We start from the raw sequence: 20,752 nt of genomic DNA, 5'->3' as shown, positions 1-20,752 counted from the left end.
GGTATAGTCATATAGTCCCAGTGGTATAGTCATATAGTCCCGATGGTATAGTCATATAGTCCCAGTGGTATAGTCATATAGTCCCAGTGGTATAGTCATATAGTCCCAGTGGTATAGTCATACAGTCCCAGTGGTATAGTCATACAGTCCCAGTGGTATAGTCATATAGTCCCAGTGGTATAGTCATATAGTCCCAGTGGTATAGTCATATAGTCCCAGTGGTATAGTCATATAGTCCCGATGGTATAGTCATATAGTCCCAGTGGTATAGTCATATAGTCATATAGTCCCAGTGGTATAGTCATATAGTCCCAGTGGTATAGTCGTATATTCCCACAGTCCCAGTGGTATAGTCATATAGTCCCAGTGGTATAGTCATATAGTCCCAGTGGTATAGTCATATAGTCCCAGTGGTATAGTCATATAGTCCCAGTGGTATAGTCATATAGTCCCAGTGGTATAGTCATATAGTCATATAGTCCCGATGGTATAGTCATATAGTCCCAGTGGTATAGTCATATAGTCCCAGTGGTATAGTCATATAGTCCCAGTGGTATAGTCATATAGTCATATAGTCCCAGTGGTATAGTCATATAGTCCCAGTGATATAGTCATATAGTCCCAGTGGTATAGTCATATAGTCCCAGTGGTATAGTCATATAGTCCCAGTGGTATAGTCATATAGTCCCTGTGGTATAGTCATATATTCCCACAGTCCCAGTGGTATAGTCATACAGTCCCAGTGGTATAGTCATATAGTCCCAGTGGTATAGTCATATAGTCCCAGTGGTATAGTCATATAGTCCCAGTGGTATAGTCATGTAGTCCCAGTCTCCAGATCTTTCCTCTCTCACCGCTCCATGTTAACAGAGAAGCCAGTCTCCAGATCTTTCCTCTCCATGTTAAAGAGAAGCCAGTCTCCAGATCTTTCCTCTCTCACCTCTCCATATTAAAGAGAAGCCAGTCTCCAGAACTTTCCTCTCTCACCTCTCCATGTTAACAGAGAAGCCAGTCTCCAGATCTTTCCTCTCTCACCTCTCCATGTTAAAGAGAAGCCAGTCTCCAGATCTTTCCTCTCTCACCTCTCCATGTTAAAGAGAAGCCAGTCTCCAGATCTTTCCTCTCTCACCTCTCCATGTTAACAGAGAAGCCAGTCTCCAGATCTTTCCTCTCCATGTTAACAGAGAAGCCAGTCTCCAGATCTTTCCTCTCTCACCTCTCCATGTTAAAGAGAAGCCAGTCTCCAGATCTTTCCTCTCTCACCTCTCCATGTTAACAGAGAAGCCAGTCTCCAGATCTTTCCTCTCTCACCGCTCCATGTTAACAGAGAAGCCAGTCTCCAGATCTTTCCTCTCTCACCTCTCCATGTTAACAGAGAAGCCAGTCTCCAGATCTTTCCTCTCCATGTTAACAGAGAAGCCAGTCTCCAGATCTTTCCTCTCTCACCGCTCCATGTTAACAGAGAAGCCAGTCTCCAGATCTTTCGTCTCTCACCTCTCCATGTTAAAGAGAAGCCAGTCTCCAGATCTTTCCTCTCTCACCGCTCCATGTTAAAGAGAAGCCAGTCTCCAGATCTTTCCTCTCTCACCTCTCCATGTTAAAGAGAAGCCAGTCTCCAGATATTTCCTCTCTCACCGCTCCATGTTAAAGAGAAGCCAGTCTCCAGATCTTTCCTCTCTCACCTCTCCATGTTAAAGAGAAGCCAGTCTCCAGATCTTTCCTCTCTCACCTCTCCATGTTAACAGAGAAGCCAGTCTCCAGATCTTTCCTCTCCATATTAAAGAGAAGCCAGTCTCCAGATCTTTCCTCTCTCACCGCTCCATGTTAACAGAGAAGCCAGTCTCCAGATCTTTCCTCTCTTACCGCTCCATGTTAACAGAGAAGCCAGTCTCCAGATCTTTCCTCTCTCACCTCTCCATGTTAACAGAGAAGCCAGTCTCCAGATCTTTCCTCTCTCACCGCTCCATGTTAACAGAGAAGCCAGTCTCCAGATCTTTCCTCTCTCACCTCTCCATGTTAAAGAGAAGCCAGTCTCCAGATCTTTCCTCTCTCACCTCTCCATGTTAAAGAGAAGCCAGTCTCCAGATCTTTCCTCTCTCACCTCTCCATGTTAACAGAGAAGCCAGTCTCCAGATCTTTCCTCTCTCACCTCTCCATGTTAACAGAGAAGCCAGTCTCCAGATCTTTCCTCTCTCACCTCTCCATGTTAACAGAGAAGCCAGTCTCCAGATCTTTCCTCTCACACCTCTCCATGTTAACAGAGAAGCCAGTCTCCAGATCTTTCCTCTCTCACCTCTCCATGTTAACAGAGAAGCCAGTCTCCAGATCTTTCCTCTCTCACCTCTCCATGTTAACAGAGAAGCCAGTCTCCAGATCTTTCCTCTCTCACCTCTCCATGTTAACAGAGAAGCCAGTCTCCAGATCTTTCCTCTCCATGTTAACAGAGAAGCCAGTCTCCAGATCTTTCCTCTCTCTGTTATAAAACTGAACTGATCATTATTCATCAGGGGTCTCCACTTCATTCTGTCACTGAGCAGAGGGCTGACACACACACACACACACACACGGTTCTCACTCAGTCAGAGAATCCAGTGTTTAGCGAGAATGGAGAATGAATGACACACAAAAGCATTAAGACATTCATGAATGAATCTGTCGTGTTATAACACGAGGACGTAGCCTGGGTGTCGTGTTATAACACGAGGACGTAGCCTGGGTGTCGTGTTATAACACGAGGACGTAGCCTGGGTGTTGCTTCTAGTCCCCCCCCACCTCTCTCCCTCTCTACCTCTCTCCCCCCCTACCTCTCTCCCTCACCTCGCTCCCTCACCTCTCTCCCTCACCTCTCTGACTCTCTCTAGGGTGGCAGATATCCTAGCTGTTAGAGTGTTTGGCCAGTAACTGAAAGATCACTGGTTCCAATACCCCAGCAGACGAGGTGAAAAATCTGCCGACGTGCCCTTGAGCAAGGCACTTCACCCAAATTTCCTCCAGGAGTACTGTACTACTATGGTTGACCCTGTAAAACAACATATTTCTCTGCACCTATCAGGTGTATAAAAATACATTCTAGGAATGACCGGGTGAGTGTAGATAGACCACAGACGCTCAGTGATGATGCAACAACAGACAGATACAGGTTGTAATGTATGGACCGTTCAGCAACGACAGACAGATACAGGTTGTAATGTATGGACCGTTCAGCAACGACAGACAGATACAGGTTGTAATGTATGGACCGTTCAGCAACGACAGACAGATACAGGTTGTAATGTATGGACCGTTCAGCAACGACAGACAGATACAGGTTGTAATGTATGGACCGTTCAGCAACAACAGACAGATACAGGTTGTAATGTATGGACCGTTCAGCAACAACAGACAGATACAGGTTGTAATGTATGGACCGTTCAGCAACGACAGACAGATACAGGTTGTAATGTATGGACCGTTCAGCAACAACAGACAGATACAGGTTGTAATGTATGGACCGTTCAGCAACAACAGACAGATACAGGTTGTAATGTATGGACCGTTCAGCAACGACAGACAGATACAGGTTGTAATGTATGGACCGTTCAGCAACAACAGACAGATACAGGTTGTAATGTATGGACCGTTCAGCAACGACAGACAGATACAGGTTGTAATGTATGGACCGTTCAGCAACAACAGACAGATACAGGTTGTAATGTATGGACCGTTCAGCAACGACAGACAGATACAGGTTGTAATGTATGGACCGTTCAGCAACAACAGACAGATACAGGTTGTAATGTATGGACCGTTCAGCAACAACAGACAGATACAGGTTGTAATGTATGGACCGTTCAGCAACAACAGACAGATACAGGTTGTAATGTATGGACCGTTCAGCAACAACAGACAGATACAGGTTGTAATGTATGGACCGTTCAGCAACAACAGACAGATACAGGTTGTAATGTATGGACTGCTACCAGAGAGTCATGATTCATATGACAACAATGAGACAACACACATGACCAGTCATAACAGTCTCGCCACTCTCCCTACAGCATGACCCTATGAGACAGTGACATCCACTGTGTGTGTGTACATACTAACCCACATTATGTCTGGCCCACTGTTCTACATGAAACCAGGACAGAGAGATCCCTCTGGGACCTAACTACAGGTGGAAACACTACTACCATACCCCGTGTACAGACAAGCAGAATACCCAGGACCTGTTTCCAGGACACAGATTAAGCCTAGTTCAATTTACATTCTCCATTGAAAATGCTTCTTAGTCCAAAACTAGTGTTCATCTGTGACTGGGAAAATCCCCCCTCAATGTTTAATCAGAATTCTACTGACTACATGGTTGGTATGATCATTTAACCTCTGACCTTAAGGCTGCATAGCGCTAATGCTAAAAGTGACAGTTAAATATAGTTCCATGACATCCTCTTTGGCATGGCCCCTGTAGAGATACTACAACATGCAGCTATACATCAGATGTGAAATCAGATCTACTGAGGCAGGACAGGACAGAGGGAGAGTGCAGGGTGTATCAAAAGCCTGAGCTACTTAACCTATTTCTGAGAGGCCAGAGACAAGATTCCTCTACTGTAGTTCCTGTTACGTCATGTCGTTTGACTTGTATATACTCTCTGGTACTGAAGTCCACATGACAGACAGGGAGGGTCTCTGGTACTGAAGTCCACATGACAGACAGGGAGGGTCTCTGGTACTGAAGTCCACATGACAGACAGGGAGGGTCTCTGGTACTGAAGTCTACATGACAGACAGGGAGGGTCTCTGGTACTGAAGTCCACATGACAGACAAGGAGCTTCTCTGGTACTGAAGTCCACATGACAGACAGGGAGCGTCTCTGGTACTGAAGTCCACATGACAGACAGGGAGGGTCTCTGGTACTGAAGTCCACATGACAGACAGGGAGCGTCTCTGGTACTGAAGTCCACATGACAGACAGGGAGCGTCTCTGGTACTGAAGTCCACATGACAGACAGGGAGCGTCTCTGGTACTGAAGTCCACATGACAGACAGGGAGCGTCTCTGGTACTGAAGTCCACATGACAGACAGGGAGCGTCTCTGGTACTGAAGTCCACATGACAGACAGGGAGGGTCTCTGGTACTGAAGTCTACATGACAGACAGGGAGCTTCTCTGGTACTGAAGTCCACATGACAGACAGGGAGCGTCTCTGGTACTGAAGTCCACATGACAGACAGGGAGCGTCTCTGGTACTGAAGTCCACATGACAGACAGACAGGGAGCATCTCTGGTACTGAAGTCTACAGTGTTCAGTCCTATACAGTCAGCCTGTCCTACAGTGTTCAGTCCTATACAGTCAGCCTGTCCTACAGTGTTCAGCCCTATACAGTCAGCCTGTCCTACAGTGTTCAGTCCTATACAGTCAGCCTGTCCTACAGTGTTCAGTCCTATACAGTCAGCCTGTCCTACAGTGTTCAGCCCTATACAGTCAGCCTGTCCTACAGTGTTCAGCCCTATACAGTCAGCCTGTCCTACAGTGTTCAGTCCTATACAGTCCTAACGCAAACAGAGTTAATAACCTCATCACAGACCCATGGTGTAAAATCAGTCACCCTGGCAACGAGAGAGATGAGAGAGACGATTTCACCCTGGGAGGAACAACCCTGAAACACAGCACCAACTATACTGACCTTGGTCTGACTAGAAGTTCATCTGGGCGGTTTGCCGTGGCCATAAAGTCTAACAGATAAAGCACGCAGAGAACCTTTTGCAATTAGAAAGACCCTGTATAAATGTAACCGAACAATTACAATTTGGCTTAAATTATTTTACTCTGTCATAACTACAATGTACAATTTAAAATATACATCATAAAGCCCCACTGAAATTTTACACCTGGAATTTTGAATAAATATTGTAGGTGTGCACATATATTGCCCCAAACCTAGCCTGTAGGGAGATTGGGAGATTCTTGGGAGATTTGGGAGATTCCCCCTAGTACAGATTCTGGACTCTAGCTAACACACTGTAATCCAGAATATTATCATCACACTGTAATCCAGAATATTATCATCACAAGGCTTTCTTATGCAAACACCACAACCCAGAGAGTGAATATTTAGTCAACTCGCCCAAAAGCACCAGCTAATTTCAACCATTCAACCCATCAATAACCACATTAAAACAAATAGAAATCTCTATCCAAAATTCATACACTAATTATTGGCAAAACTAAAATTTCATTTAATTATAAACTTCAACGTTACCAGATAATAAATAGAGATATCAAAGCACAACACCTGGTCAAAATCAAAGAATTCAAACAAAGGAAGAAATGAACAGTGTACAGACTCACTGACCATAACCTGGCAATAGAGTCAGGGCACCATAGAAAAACATGGACGGCCAGAGAAGACAGACTGTAAACATTTTGCTCCAAATATCTCATTACATTTAAAGAAAGAATTGCAGGACTTCTTGAACTGCCTGTTGAGGAGAAAATGTGCCTTTTGTTAGGAGAAAACATAGAGACAGTAGATCTAGCTCCAGATTATATCCTGGTCTGTCATAATATAATAGAGACAGTAGATCTAGCTCCAGATTATATCCTGGTCTGTCATAATATAATAGAGACAGTAGATCTAGCTCCAGATTATATCCTGGTCTGTCATAATATAATAGAGACAGTAGATCTAGCTGCAGATTATATCCTGGTCTGTCATAATATAATAGAGACAGTAGATCTAGCTCCAGATTATATCCTGGTCTGTCATAATATAATAGAGACAGTAGATCTAGCTCCAGATTATATCCTGGTCTGTCATAATATAATAGAGACAGTAGATCTAGCTCCAGATTATATCCTGGTCTGTCATAATATAATAGAGACAGTAGATCTAGCTGCAGATTATATCCTGGTCTGTCATAATATAATAGAGACAGTAGATCTAGCTGCAGATTATATCCTGGTCTGTCATAATATAATAGAGACAGTAGATCTAGCTGCAGATTATATCCTGGTCTGTCATAATATAATAGAGACAGTAGATCTAGCTCCAGATTATATCCTGGTCTGTCATAATATAATAGAGACAGTAGATCTAGCTCCAGATTATATCCTGGTCTGTCATAATATAATAGAGACAGTAGATCTAGCTGCAGATTATATCCTGGTCTGTCATAATATAATAGAAATAGTAGATCTAGCTGCAGATTATATCCTGGTCTGTCATAATATAATAGAGATAGTAACCCCCACCATGTCATACACATGAGCCCTTGTTGATTTAATTTCTCAGTTGTTGCAGTTAGTTTGCTTTGTGTATTATACAGTGCCTTCAGAAAGTATTCACAACCCTAGATTTTTTCCCACATTGTTGTGTTACAAGGTGGGATTAAAATGGATTTAATTGTAATGTTTTTGTGTTTTAGGTTATTGTCCTGCTGAAAAGCTACATTTGTCTCCCAGTGTCTGTTGGAAAGCAGACTGAACCAGTTTTTCCTCTAAGATTTTGCCTGTGCTTAGCTCTATTCCTTTTATTTTGTATCCTCAAATAAAAACTCTGAAGTCCTTGTTGATGACAAGCATACCCATAACATGATGCAGCAACCACCATGCTTGGTACTCAGTGATGTGTTGTGTTGGATTTGGCCCAAACATAATGCTCTGTATTCAGGACAAAGTTATTTTCTTTATCCACATTTTTGCAGTATTTCTTTAGTTCCTTGTTGCAAACAGGATGTATGTTTTGGAATATTTTTATTCTGTACAGACTTCCTTCTTTTCACTCTGTCATTTAGGTTAGTATTGTGGAGTAACTACAATGTTGTTGAGGCATCTTCAGTTTTCTCCTATCAAAGACATTCAACTCTAAGTTTTTTTTAAAGTCACCATTGGCCAGGGGTGCAACTTTCACTGGGGGCATCGGTCTGCTTTAGGACCATACTACAGAGCGTGCAGACAGGCTGTGTGAAGGCTAAGCTTCTGAAAGTTTGGCTTACAGGATGAACGGAGGCAGCTGCTGTCTGTGTGTGTGTTGCGCTTTTTCTCTGAGTTGTAAAAGCAAGCAGAGCAGACACTGGCTACTCTTCATTTGACTGATGTAGGCAAGGTAACTGCTGTTTGACTTAACAGAAGAGAAAAAATATATATATATATATATATATATATATATATATATATATATATATATTAGACCTATGATATGAATTACAGTGCCCTCCAAAAAGTTATACTTTTGACTCATCTGTCCATAGAACATTCTTCCAAGATTCTTGATGATCATCCATGCGCTTTTTCGACAAATTTGAGTAAACTTTTTGGACGACATGGGTCCCAAACCCCGCATTCCACAGTAAGAACCACACACCAACGGTCAAGCATGGTGGTGGTAGTGTGATGGTTTGGAGATGCTTTGCTGCTTCAGGACCTGGACAACTTGCCTTAATAGAAGATAATTCTACAGGAGAATGTCAGGCCAGCTGTCTTTGAGCTGAAGCTGAAGCACAGCTGGTTGATGCTGCAAGACAATGATCCAAAAAACAATCAAGTCTACTGCTATAATTCAGACTGAGCTTGTGCAGTGGGAGAGACCACTGTAACTATAGGAACGGTCCTGGGAGAGGTCACTGTAACTATAGGAACGGTCCTGGGAGAGGTCACTGTATCTATAGGAACGGTCCTGGGAGAGTTCACTGTAGCTATAGGAACGGTCTTGGGAGAGGTCACTGTAGCTATAGGAACGGTCCTGGGAGAGGTCACTGTAGCTATAGGAACGGTCCTGGGAGAGGTCACTGTAACTATAGGAACGGTCCTGGGAGAGGTCACTGTAACTATAGGAACGGTCCTGGGAGAGACCACTGTAACTATAGGAACGGTCCTGGGAGAGGTCACTGTAACTATAGGAACGTCCTGGGAGAGACCACTGTAACTATAGGAACGGTCCTGGGAGAGGTCACTGTAGCTATAGGAACGGTCCTGGGAGAGACCACTGTAACTATAGGAACGGTCCTGGGAGAGACCACTGTAACTATAGGAACGTCCTGGGAGAGACCACTGTAACTATAGGAACGGTCCTGGGAGAGGTCACTGTAACTATAGGAACGGTCCTGGGAGAGGTCACTGTAACTATAGGAACGGTCCTGGGAGAGGTCACTGTAACTATAGGAACGGTCCTGGGAGAGAGCACTGACACAGTAGCTCTAGTGTTGTGTAATCACTGCTACAGTGGGGTGGGGGTTATTATTATGGAACACTGCAGATAGTAATACTGAACAGAGAGGTTTGACAACAGAGAGAGAGAGAGAGAGAGAGAGAGAGAGATTAGAGAAGTCTTCATAGCCTGTGATACTGAACAGAGGTTTGACAACACACACAGAGAGAGAGAGAGAGAGAGAGAGTCTTCATAGCCTGTGATACTGAACAGAGGTTTGACAACACACACAGAGAGAGAGAGAGAGAGAAGTCTTCATAGCCTGTGATACTGAACAGAGGTTTGACAACACACACAGAGAGAGAGAGAGAGAGAGAAGTCTTCATAGCCTGTGATACTGAACAGAGGTTTGACAACACACACAGAGAGAGAGAGAGAGAAGTCTTCATAGCCTGTGATACTGAACAGAGGTTTGACAACACACACACAGAGAGAGAGAGAGAGAGAGAAGTCTTCATAGCCTGTGATACTGAACAGAGGTTTGACAACACACACACAGAGAGAGAGAGAGAAGTCGTCATAACATGTGTATATATTTTCTACTTGTTTATGAAGGATGCAGCAGCACGGCAAGCAGCTACAGACACCCAGAAACAGGAAGAGGTAACATCAAAGCTCTGAGATAAAGACAGCTACAGGAAGAGGTAACGTCAAAGCTCAGAGATAAAGACAGCTAAAATCCAGAAAACATTCCTTAACCCAGGATACTTCAACTGGTAACTATCATTCCTTAACCCAGGATACTTCAACTGGTGACTATCATTCCTTAACCCAGGATACTTCAACTGGTGACTATCATTCCTTAACCCAGGATACTTCAACTGGTGACTATCGTTCCTTAACCCAGGATACTTCAACTGGTGACTATGATTCCTTAACCCAAGATACTTCAACTGGTGACTATCGTCCCTTAACCCAGGATACTTCAACTGGTGACTATCGTTCCTTAACCCAGGATACTTCAACTGGTGACTATCATTCCTTAACCCAGGATACTTCAACTGGTGACTATGATTCCTTAACCCAAGATACTTCAACTGGTGACTATCGTTCCTTAACCCAGGATACTTCAACTGGTGACTATCGTTCCTTAACCCAGGATACTTCAACTGGTGACTATCGTTCCTTAACCCAGGATACTTCAACTGGTGACTATCGTTCCTTAACCCAGGATACTTCAACTGGTGACTATCGTTCCTTAACCCAGGATACTTCAACTGGTGACTATCGTTCCTTAACCCAGGATACTTCAACTGGTGACTATCATCCCTTACCCCAGGATACTTCAACTGGTGACTATCATCCCTTACCCCAGGATACTTCAACTGGTGACTATGATTCCTTAACCCAGGATACTTCAACTGGTGACTATCGTTCCTTAACCCAGGATACTTCAACTGGTGACTATGCTGGAAAATGAAGAAAAAGGAGCACTCTGTGTCAATCTGATAGATATTTCATTTGAACTGATGCCTGTTTTGGGTATACCTTTCCCCCCATATAGACAGAGCTCTCAGAGTGGTGTCTACGGTGTTGTGATCATTGTGTAACATCAAAATGAGACGTTACATGACTCTCTGTAAAAGGTGCTAGATCAACAGCAGTACAGGTTGAATTGAGTTCCTCCAGCCCAACCCTGGGAAGTTCAGTCTACTCTATTCTAGCCTTCCCACACGTCATCCCCGTCTGTCTCTGTAGGGACTTGGAGAGTGCTGTGTGCATCTCAAATGGCACCCTATTCCCTATATAGTGCACTACTTTTGACCAGGGCCTATGAGGCTAAAGTAGTTCACTAAATAGGGAATAGGCAAGGTGCCATTTGGGAACATATCCATGCTGTCAGAAGTTGACGTGATTGTGTACTAAAGCCTTCATGGAGCCAGTGATCCCACAACAACAGTCCCACCCACATGGTCTAGGCTGTGACCTACAGTAACCTGACAGGTTCCCTGTCTAAAGCACTACTTTTCCTATTGACATCCTTATGATGCATTATAACCACATTATGATGCATTACACAGAGATCCTATACAAGTAGTTATCGTTATTAATTATATGGGACTATACCTGCAAACTCTGGACTAAGAGATAATAGATATCCTTAAAGTAAAAGTGTTACCGGCTATTGTCATGCAAATGATTCCTAGCCGCTGTTAGAACCAGAATAAACTGCCTTCCACTGGGCGCTATCAGAAGAGCACTGCACTGTTGCACAACAACTGTAGCCTAGTGCCTCATGAACCGGTTCCGACTGGATCAGTCTGGATCCCTTCCGCAGAGAAGAGGCAAGAAGAATTGAGTCTGCCTGTCTGCAGCAGACTAAAAGAACGCAGAGTAAAAGCGACACAAAACGAAATGACCATCTATTCTCTAGGCTCCATAGGACAGCAGCGCTACAGTGTAGTGACGTTATAGACTAGTAGCCTGTCTGGCAGCGCAGGTGACCTATTCACTACCTACTCTACTGTATTGTATTGCTAACTAGGATATAGGCAAAAGCGCTCACGTCAAGACAGAACGTGTCCAGAGTCACTGCTAACTAAATGCAGATGTGTCTTGCAAAGACGATTGAAAAGCGGCTTTATGAGCCACACAACAGCTAGGGCAGTACCGCGCGGTGGGTTCGACATGTCACATGTCTGTGCGTCCTAGTGTGTGCAGAGTTATTTAGTGGTTTGTGTGTGTGTGTGTGTGTGTGTGTGTGTGTGTGAGAGAGAGAGAGAGAGAGAGAGCGAGAAACACAGACAGATGACAGCGCATAGGGGAACTCACCGAGGCTTCACCCGGTACCGCTGGGAGCTTGGTGTCCGCTTGGGTCGTGCGGTAAGACTGGCTGGCTGAAACACTATGTAAAAACGGTGGAGACGCGTACTGGAAGGATGAACAGAAACACTGCCTTTAAATGATCAATCAGAATCTGTCCTTTTTGCTGGGAGGAGGCGGGTCCACGGGCAGGCTGACTGCGGCTCAGCCAATAGCAGAAGCCGAAGTAGTCAAAAGGAACTAATGCTGGCCAATGAGCGACGTGGCTTCCCAGTTCAGCGGAACTCCAGACGATTCATCGAAGCGAATCATGACATCTACGTTCACGAAGTATCCGTTTCACAGAACAGTGTCAAGGTAGCGGACTGGCTAAACACTAACCGCTCAATGATACAACTAGGAAACGGTATATTGGACTCATAAACAGATTTGGTCTTGTTATGTCAGAGTCTCAGAGAGCATGCCGTATAACAACCTAGTTTAAATGACTGATGGGCATGGATAAAATGTAGACCTGTGTACCAGACATACCTTTGCTCCTAGTCAATCATTCATAACGCGTATCAACATTTGCCTAACAAGTTACTGGCTACAGTAGCCCATGGACAGCTTTTCAGATGACACCCTAGCCTTCACTCTCCCGACATCTACTGCAGCCCTCATGCTCCACATACAACACCCGTTCTGCCAGTCACATTCTGTTAAAGGTCCCCAAAGAACACACATCCCTGGGTTTCTCATCTTTTCAGTTCGCTGCAGCTAGCGACTGGAACGAGCTGCAACAAACACTCAAACTGGACAGTTTTATCTCCATCTCTTCATTCAAAGACTCAATCATGGACACTCTTACTGACTGTTGTGGCTGCTTTGCGTGATGTATTGTTGTCTCTAACTTCTTGACCTTTGTGCTGTTGTCTGTGCCCAGTAATGTTTGTACCATGTTGTGTTGCTACCATGCTGTGTTGTCGTCTTAGGTCTCTCTTTATGTAGTTGTGTTGTCTCTCTTGTCGTGATGTGTGTTCTGTCTTGTATTTAATCACATTTATTTTTAATCCCAGCCCCCGTCCCCACAGGAGGCCTTTTGGTAGGCCGTCATTGTAAATAAGAATTTGTTCTTAACTGGCTTGCCTAGTTAAATAAAGGTTCAATAAGTACAAATAAAATTCTGATCTATCAGAACATAACATGGAACTGGACCTTTCTATGTGTTAACTGTTGATGAATGCAAATTGTCAGCAACACACATGCACAGATAATCAAAACATATCTGGTCACACACAACAAACTCAAACAACCAGTGGTGGAAAAAGTACCCAATTCTCATACTTGAGTTAAAGTAAAGGTACTTTAATAGAAAATGACTCAAGTAAAAGTAACCCAGTAAAATCATATTTGAGTAAAAGTCAAAAAGTATTTGGTTTTAAATACACTGCTCAAAAAAATAAAGGGAACACTTAAACAACACAATGTAACTCCAAGTCAATCACACTTCTGTGAAATCAAACTGTCCACTTAGGAAGCAACACTGATTGACAATAAATGTCACATGCTGTTGTGCAAATGGAATAGACATCAGGTGGAAATTATAGGCAATTAGCAAGACACCCCCAATAAAGGAGTGGTTCTGCAGGTGGTGACCACAGACCACTTCTCAGTTCCTATGCTTCCTGGCTGATGTTTTGGTCACTTTTGAATGCTGGCGGTGCTTTCTCTCTAGTGGTAGCATGAGACGGAGTCTACAACGCACACAAGTGGCTCAGGTAGTGCAGCTCATCCAGGATGGCACATCAATGCGAGCTGTGGCAAGAAGGTTTGCTGTGTCTGTCAGCGTAGTGTCCAGAGCATGGAGGCACTACCAGGAGACAGGCCAGTACATCAGGAGATGTGGAGGAGGCCGTAGGAGGGCAACAACCCAGCAGCAGGACCGCTACCTCCGCCTTTGTGCAAGGAGGAGCAGGAGAAGCACTGCCAGAGCCCTGCAAAATGACCTCCAGCAGGCCACAAATGTGCATGTGTCTGCTCAAACGGTCAGAAACAGACTCCATGAGGGTGGTAATGAGGGCCCGACGTCCACAGGTGGGGGTTGTGCTTACAGCCCAACCCCATGCAGGACGTTTGGCATTTGCCAGAGAACACCAGATTGGCAAATTCGCCACTGGCGCCCTGTGCTCTTCACAGATGAAAGCAGGTTCACACTGAGCACGTGACAGAGTCTGGAGACGCCGTGGAGAACGTTCTGCTGCCTGCAACATCCTCCAGCATGACCGGTTTGGCGGTGGGTCAGTCATGGTGTGGGGTGGCATTTCTTTGGGGGGCCGCACAGCCCTCCATGTGCTCGCTAGAGGTAGCCTGACTGCCATTAGGTACTGAGATGAGATCCTCAGACCCCTTGTGAGACCATATGCTGGTGTTGTTGGCCCTGGGTTCATCCTAATGCAAGACAATGCTCGACCTCATGTGGCTGGAGTGTGTCAGCAGTTCCTGCAAGAGGAAGGCATTGATGCTATGGACTGGCCCGCCCGTTCCCCAGACCTGAATCCAATTGAGCACATCTGGGACATCATGTCTCACTCCATCCACCAACGCCACGTTGCACCACAGACTGTCCAGGAGTTGGCGGATGCTTTAGTCCAGGTCTGGGAGGAGATCCCTCAGGATACTATCCGCCACCTCATCAGGAGCATGCCCAGGCGTTGTAGGGAGGTCATACAGGCACATGGAGGCCACACACACTACTGAGCCTCATTTTGACTTGTTTTAAGGACATTACATCAAAGTTGGATCAGCCTGTAGTGTGGTTTTCCACTTTAATTTTGAGTGTGACTCCAAATCCATACCTCCATGGGTTGATAAATTGGATTTCCATTGATTCTTTTTGTGTGATTTTGTTGTCAGCACATTCAACTATGTCAAGAAAAAAGTATTTAATAAGATTATTTCTTTCATTCAGATCTAGGATGTGTTGTTTAAGTGTTCCCTTTATTTTTTTGAGCAGTATATATTTAAGTGTCAAAAGTAAATGTAATTGCTAAAATATACTTTAGTATCAAAAGTAAAAGTATATATCTTTTCAAATTCCTTATATTAAGCAAACCAGACGGCACCATATTCTTGTTTTTTAAATTTACGGATAGCCAGGGGCATGCTCCAAGACTCAGACATCATTTACACACGAAGCATGTGTTTAGTGAGTCCGCCAGATAAGAGGCAGTAGGGATGACCAGGGATGTTCTCTTGATAAGTGTGTGAATTAGACAACTTCCTTGTCCTGCTAAGCATTCAAAATGTAGAGTACTTTTGGATGTCAGGGAAAATATATGGAGTAAAAAGTTTTTAAAAATCTTTAACAATGTAGTGAAATAAAAGCAAAAGTGGTCAAAAATATAAATAGTAAAGTAAAGGACAGATACCCCCAAAAACTACTTAAGTAGTACTTTCAAGTATTTGTACTTAAGTACTTTACACCACTGCAAACAACCAACCATTTCATTTCGATTTGACATGTTATCTAAGACCTAAAAGCAGTAAAATGTCCTCACCTGATAGGCTGCTCTGACTGTAGAGGGAAACACCTGATAGGCTGCTCTGACTGTAGAGGACAACACCTGATAGGCTGCTCTGACTGTAGAGGACAACACCTGCCTTACATTGTTCTGACGGTAGAGGACAACACCTGCCTTACATTGTTCTGACGGTAGAGGACAACACCTGCCTGACATTGTTCTGACTGTAGAGGGCAACACCTGCCTTACATTGTTCTGACTGTAGAGGGCAACACCTGCCTGACATTGTTCTGACTGTAGAGGACAACACCTGCCTGACATTGTTCTGACTGTAGAGGGCAACACCTGCCTTACATTGTTCTGACTGTAGAGGACAACACCTGCCTGACATTGTTCTGACTGTAGAGGACAACACCTACCTGACATTGTTCTGACTGTAGAGGACAACACCTGCCTGACATTGTTCTGACTGTAGAGGACAACACCTGCCTGACATTGTTCTGATGGTAGAGGACAACACCTGCCTGACATTGTTCTGACTGTAGAGGACAACACCTGCCTGACATTGTTCTGATGGTAGAGGGCAACACTATTTACCTACTCTCCACTCCTTCAGCTCTATAGGACCAGGGCCCGTCTCAGAGTAGAAGTGATGATCTAGGATCTGTCCTAGATCATCCTAGATCAGCACTCTTACGCTTTGTGGATATGGGCCCTGGGTTGAGAATACTGTTCTCTATAACCCTACTGCATAACAAACCCACTGTTCTCTACAGCCCTACTGTATAACACAAACCCACTGTTCTCTATAGCCCTACTGCATAACACAACCCCACTGTTCTCTACAGCCCTACTGCATAACACAACCCCACTGTTCTCTACAGCCCTACTGCATAACACAACCCCACTGTTCTCTATAGCCCTACTGCATAACACAACCCCACTGTTCTCTATAGCCCTACTGCATAACACAACCCCACTGTTCTCTATAGCCCTACTGCATAACACAACCCCACTGTTCTCTACAGCCCTACTGCATAACACAACCCCACTGTTCTCTACAGCCCTACTGCATAACACAACCCCACTGTTCTCTATAACCCTACTGCATAACACAACCCCACTGTTCTCTATAACCCTACTGCATAACACAACCCCACTGTTCTCTATAGCCCTACGGCACCTCCGTACCTTCAGGCTCTGATCAGGCCCTACACCCAAACAAGGGCACTCCGTTCATCCACCTCTGGCCTGCTCGCCTCCCTACCTCTGAGGAAGCACAGTTCCCGCTCAGCCCAGTCAAAACTGTTCGCTGCTCTGGCACCCCAATGGTGGAACAAGCTCCCTCACGACGCCAGGACAGCGGAGTCAATCACCACCTTCCGGAGACACCTGAAACCCCACCTCTTTAAGGAATACCTGGGATAGGATAAAGTAATCCTTCTAATCCCCCCTCAAAAGATTTAGATGCACTATTGTAAAGTGGTTGTTCCACTGGATATTATAAGGTGAATGCACCAATTTGTAAGTCGCTCTGGATAAGAGCGTCTGCTAAATGACTTAAATGTAAATGTAAATGCATAACAAACCCACTGTTCTCTATAACCCTACTGCATAACAAACCCACTGTTCTCTACAGCCCTACTGCATAACAAACCCACTGTTCTCTACAGCCCTACTGCATAACACAACCCCACTGTTCTCTACAGCTCTACTGCATAACACAACCCCACTGTTCTCTATAGCCCTACTGCATAACACAACCCCACTGTTCTCTATAGCCCTACTGCATAACACAACCCCACTGTTCTCTATAGCCCTACTGCATAACACAAACCCACTGTTCTCTATGGTCCTACTGCATAACACAACCCCACTGTTCTCTATAGCCCTACTGCATAACACAACCCCACTGTTCTCTATAGCCCTACTGCATAACACAACCCCACTGTTCTCTATAGCCCTACTGTATAACAAACCCACTGTTCTCTATAGCCCTACTGTATAACAAACCCACTGTTCTCTACAGCCCTACTGCATAACACAACCCCACTGTTCTCTATAGCCCTACTGCATAACAAACCCACTGTTCTCTACAGCCCTACTGCATAACACAACCCCACTGTTCTCTATAGTCCTACTGCATAACACAACCCCACTGTTCTCTACAGCCCTACTGCATAACACAACCCCACTGTTCTCTATAACCCTACTGCATAACAACCCCACTGTTCTCTACAGCCCTACTGCATAACACAACCCCACTGTTCTCTATAGCCCTACTGCATAACACAACCCCACTGTTCTCTATAACCCTACTGCATAACACAACCCCACTGTTCTCTATAGCCCTACTGCATAACAAACCCACTGTTCTCTATAGCCCTACTGCAAAACACAACCCCACTGTTCTCTATAACCCTACTGCATAACAAACCCACTGTTCTCTACAGCCCTACTGCATAACACAACCCCACTGTTCTCTATAGCCCTACTGCATAACACAACCCCACTGTTCTCTATAACCATACTGCATAACACAACCCCACTGTTCTCTACAGCCCTACTGCATAACACAACCCCACTGTTCTCTATAGCCCTACTGCATAACACAACCCCACTGTTCTCTATAGCCCTACTGCATAACACAACCCCACTGTTCTCTATAGCCCTACTGCATAACAAACCCACTGTTCTCTATAGCCCTACTGCATAACAAACCCACTGTTCTCTACAGCCCTACTGCATAACACAACCCCACTGTTCTCTACAGCCCTACTGCATAACACAACCCCACTGTTCTCTATAGCCCTACTGCATAACACAACCCCACTGTTCTCTATAACCCTACTGCATAACAAACCCACTGTTCTCTACAGCCCTACTGCATAACACAACCCCACTGTTCTCTACAGCCCTACTGCATAACAAACCCACTGTTCTCTATAACCCTACTGCATAACACAACCCCACTGTTCTCTATAGCCCTACTGCATAACACAACCCCACTGTTCTCTACAGTCCTACTGCATAACACAACCCCACTGTTCTCTACAGCCCTACTGCATAACACAACCCCACTGTTCTCTATAGCCCTACTGCATAACACAACCCCACTGTTCTCTATAGCCCTACTGCATAACACAACCCCACTGTTCTCTACAGCCCTACTGCATAACACAACCCCACTGTTCTCTACAGCCCTACTGCATAACACAACCCCACTGTTCTCTATAACCCTACTGCATAACACAACCCCACTGTTCTCTATAACCCTACTGCATAACACAACCCCACTGTTCTCTACAGCCCTACTGCATAACACAACCCCACTGTTCTCTACAGCCCTACTGCATAACACAACCCCACTGTTCTCTATAGCCCTACTGCATAACACAAACCCACTGTTCTCTACAGCCCTACTGCATAACACAACCCCACTGTTCTCTATAGCCCTACTGCATAACAAACCCACTGTTCTCTATAACCCTACTGCATAACACAACCCACTGTTCTCTATAACCCGACTGCATAACAAACCCACTGTTCTCTATAACCCTACTGCATAACACAACCCACTGTTCTCTACAGCCCTACTGCATAACAACCCCACTGTTCTCTATAGCCCTACTGCATAACACAAACCCACTGTCTCTAACACATCAACTCACCCTCATCAAAACCAACGGGCACAATGAAAGAAAGCAACACAGGAGGGTACACAGAGTGACAGCCTAACATTAATGACATGCATGTCATTCTCTCATGGCTCAAAGTGGAAGAGAGATTGACTTCCTCATTACTTTTTGTAAGAGGTGTTGACAAGCTGAAGGTACCGAGCTGTCTGTTTAAACTACTGGCACACAGCTCAGACAGCCATGCATACCACACAAGACATGCCACATGTCTCTTCACAGTCCCCAAGTCCAGAACAGACTATGGGAGGTGCACAGTACTACATAGAGCCATGACTACATGGAACTCTATTCCACATCAGGTAACTGATGCCAGCAGTAGATTCAGATTTAAAAAGCAGGTCAAATCAAAGTTTATTTGTCACGTGCGCCGAATACAACAGGTATAGACCTTACAGTGAAATGCTTACTGACAGGCTCTAACCAACAGTGAAAAAAGGTGAACAATAGTTAAGTCAAGAAATAAAAACAACAGTAAAAAGACAGTGAAAAATAACAGTAGCAATACACCTTATGGAACACTAACATAGGCACAGATACCTGCATACACACACATGATAACACTATACACACACGTACACATGGATTTTGGGTTGCAGATATGTGGTAGTGGAGTATGGACCTGAGGGCACACACTTAGTGTGTTGTGAATTCTGTAATGAATGTATTGTAATGTTTTTAAAATTGTATAACTGGCTTAATTTTGCCGGACCAGGAAGAGTAGCTGCTGCCTTGGGAGGAACTAACGGGTATCCATAATAAACCCCAGGAAGAGTAGCTGCTGCCTTGGCAGGAACTAATGGGGATCCATAATAAACCCCCAGGAAGAGTAGCTGCTGCCTTGGCAGGAACTAACGGGGATCCATAATAAACCCCAGGAAGAGTAGCTGCTGCCTTGGCAGGAACTAACGGGGATCCATAATAAACCCCAGGAAGAGTAGCTGCTGCCTTGGCAGGAACTAATGGGGATCCATAATAAACCCCAGGAAGAGTAGCTGCTGCGTTGGCAGGAACTAATGGGGATCCATAATAAACCCCAGGAAGAGTAGCTGCTGCCCTGGCAGGAACTAATGGGGATCCATAATAAACCCCAGGAAGAGTAGCTGCTGCCTTGGCAGGAACTAATGGGGATCCATAATAAACCCCCAGGAAGAGTAGCTGCTGCCTTGGCAGGAACTAATGGGGATCCATAATAAACCCCAGGAAGAGTAGCTGCTGCCCTGGCAGGAAGTAATGGGGATCCATAATAAATACAAATACACCCTCAGAGGAATAGACAGCCTGCACACATCAACTATAACTTATGAGAGGAACACATAGCTCCCTCTGCTGGTCACTCTGGGGAATGGCACTGTTTCATCTCTGTACAGAACACAGAGCTCCCTCTGCTGGTCACTCTGGGGAATGGCACTGTTTCATCTCTGTACAGAACACAGAGCTCCCTCTGCTGGTCACTCTGGGGAATGGCACTGTTTCATCTCTGTACAGAACACAGAGCTCCCTCTGCTGGTCACTCTGGGGAATGGCACTGTTTCATCTCTGTACAGAACACAGAGCTCCCTCTGCTGGTCACTCTGGAGAATGGCACTGTTTCATCTC

General features: G+C 44.9%; 1 protein-coding gene across 1 annotated transcript in view; it reads right to left on the bottom strand.

Annotated features, from left to right (window-relative positions):
* LOC106602007 (4-aminobutyrate aminotransferase, mitochondrial) overlaps positions 1-12,632 on the bottom strand; it is a 63,518-nt gene extending 50,886 nt beyond the window's left edge. The window contains exon 1 of the mRNA XM_045715929.1: positions 11,965-12,632. The gene's annotated coding sequence lies outside the window, so the exon portion shown is untranslated. The remainder of the gene's footprint in view (positions 1-11,964) is intronic.
* Positions 12,633-20,752: the final 8,120 nt, after the last annotated feature.

The sequence above is a fragment of the Salmo salar genome, chromosome ssa03, assembly GCF_905237065.1.
Source record: "Salmo salar chromosome ssa03, Ssal_v3.1, whole genome shotgun sequence".
NCBI lineage: Eukaryota > Metazoa > Chordata > Actinopteri > Salmoniformes > Salmonidae > Salmo > Salmo salar.
Note: the sequence above shows the minus strand (reverse complement) of the source record. Positions and strands in the feature narration are given on the sequence as shown.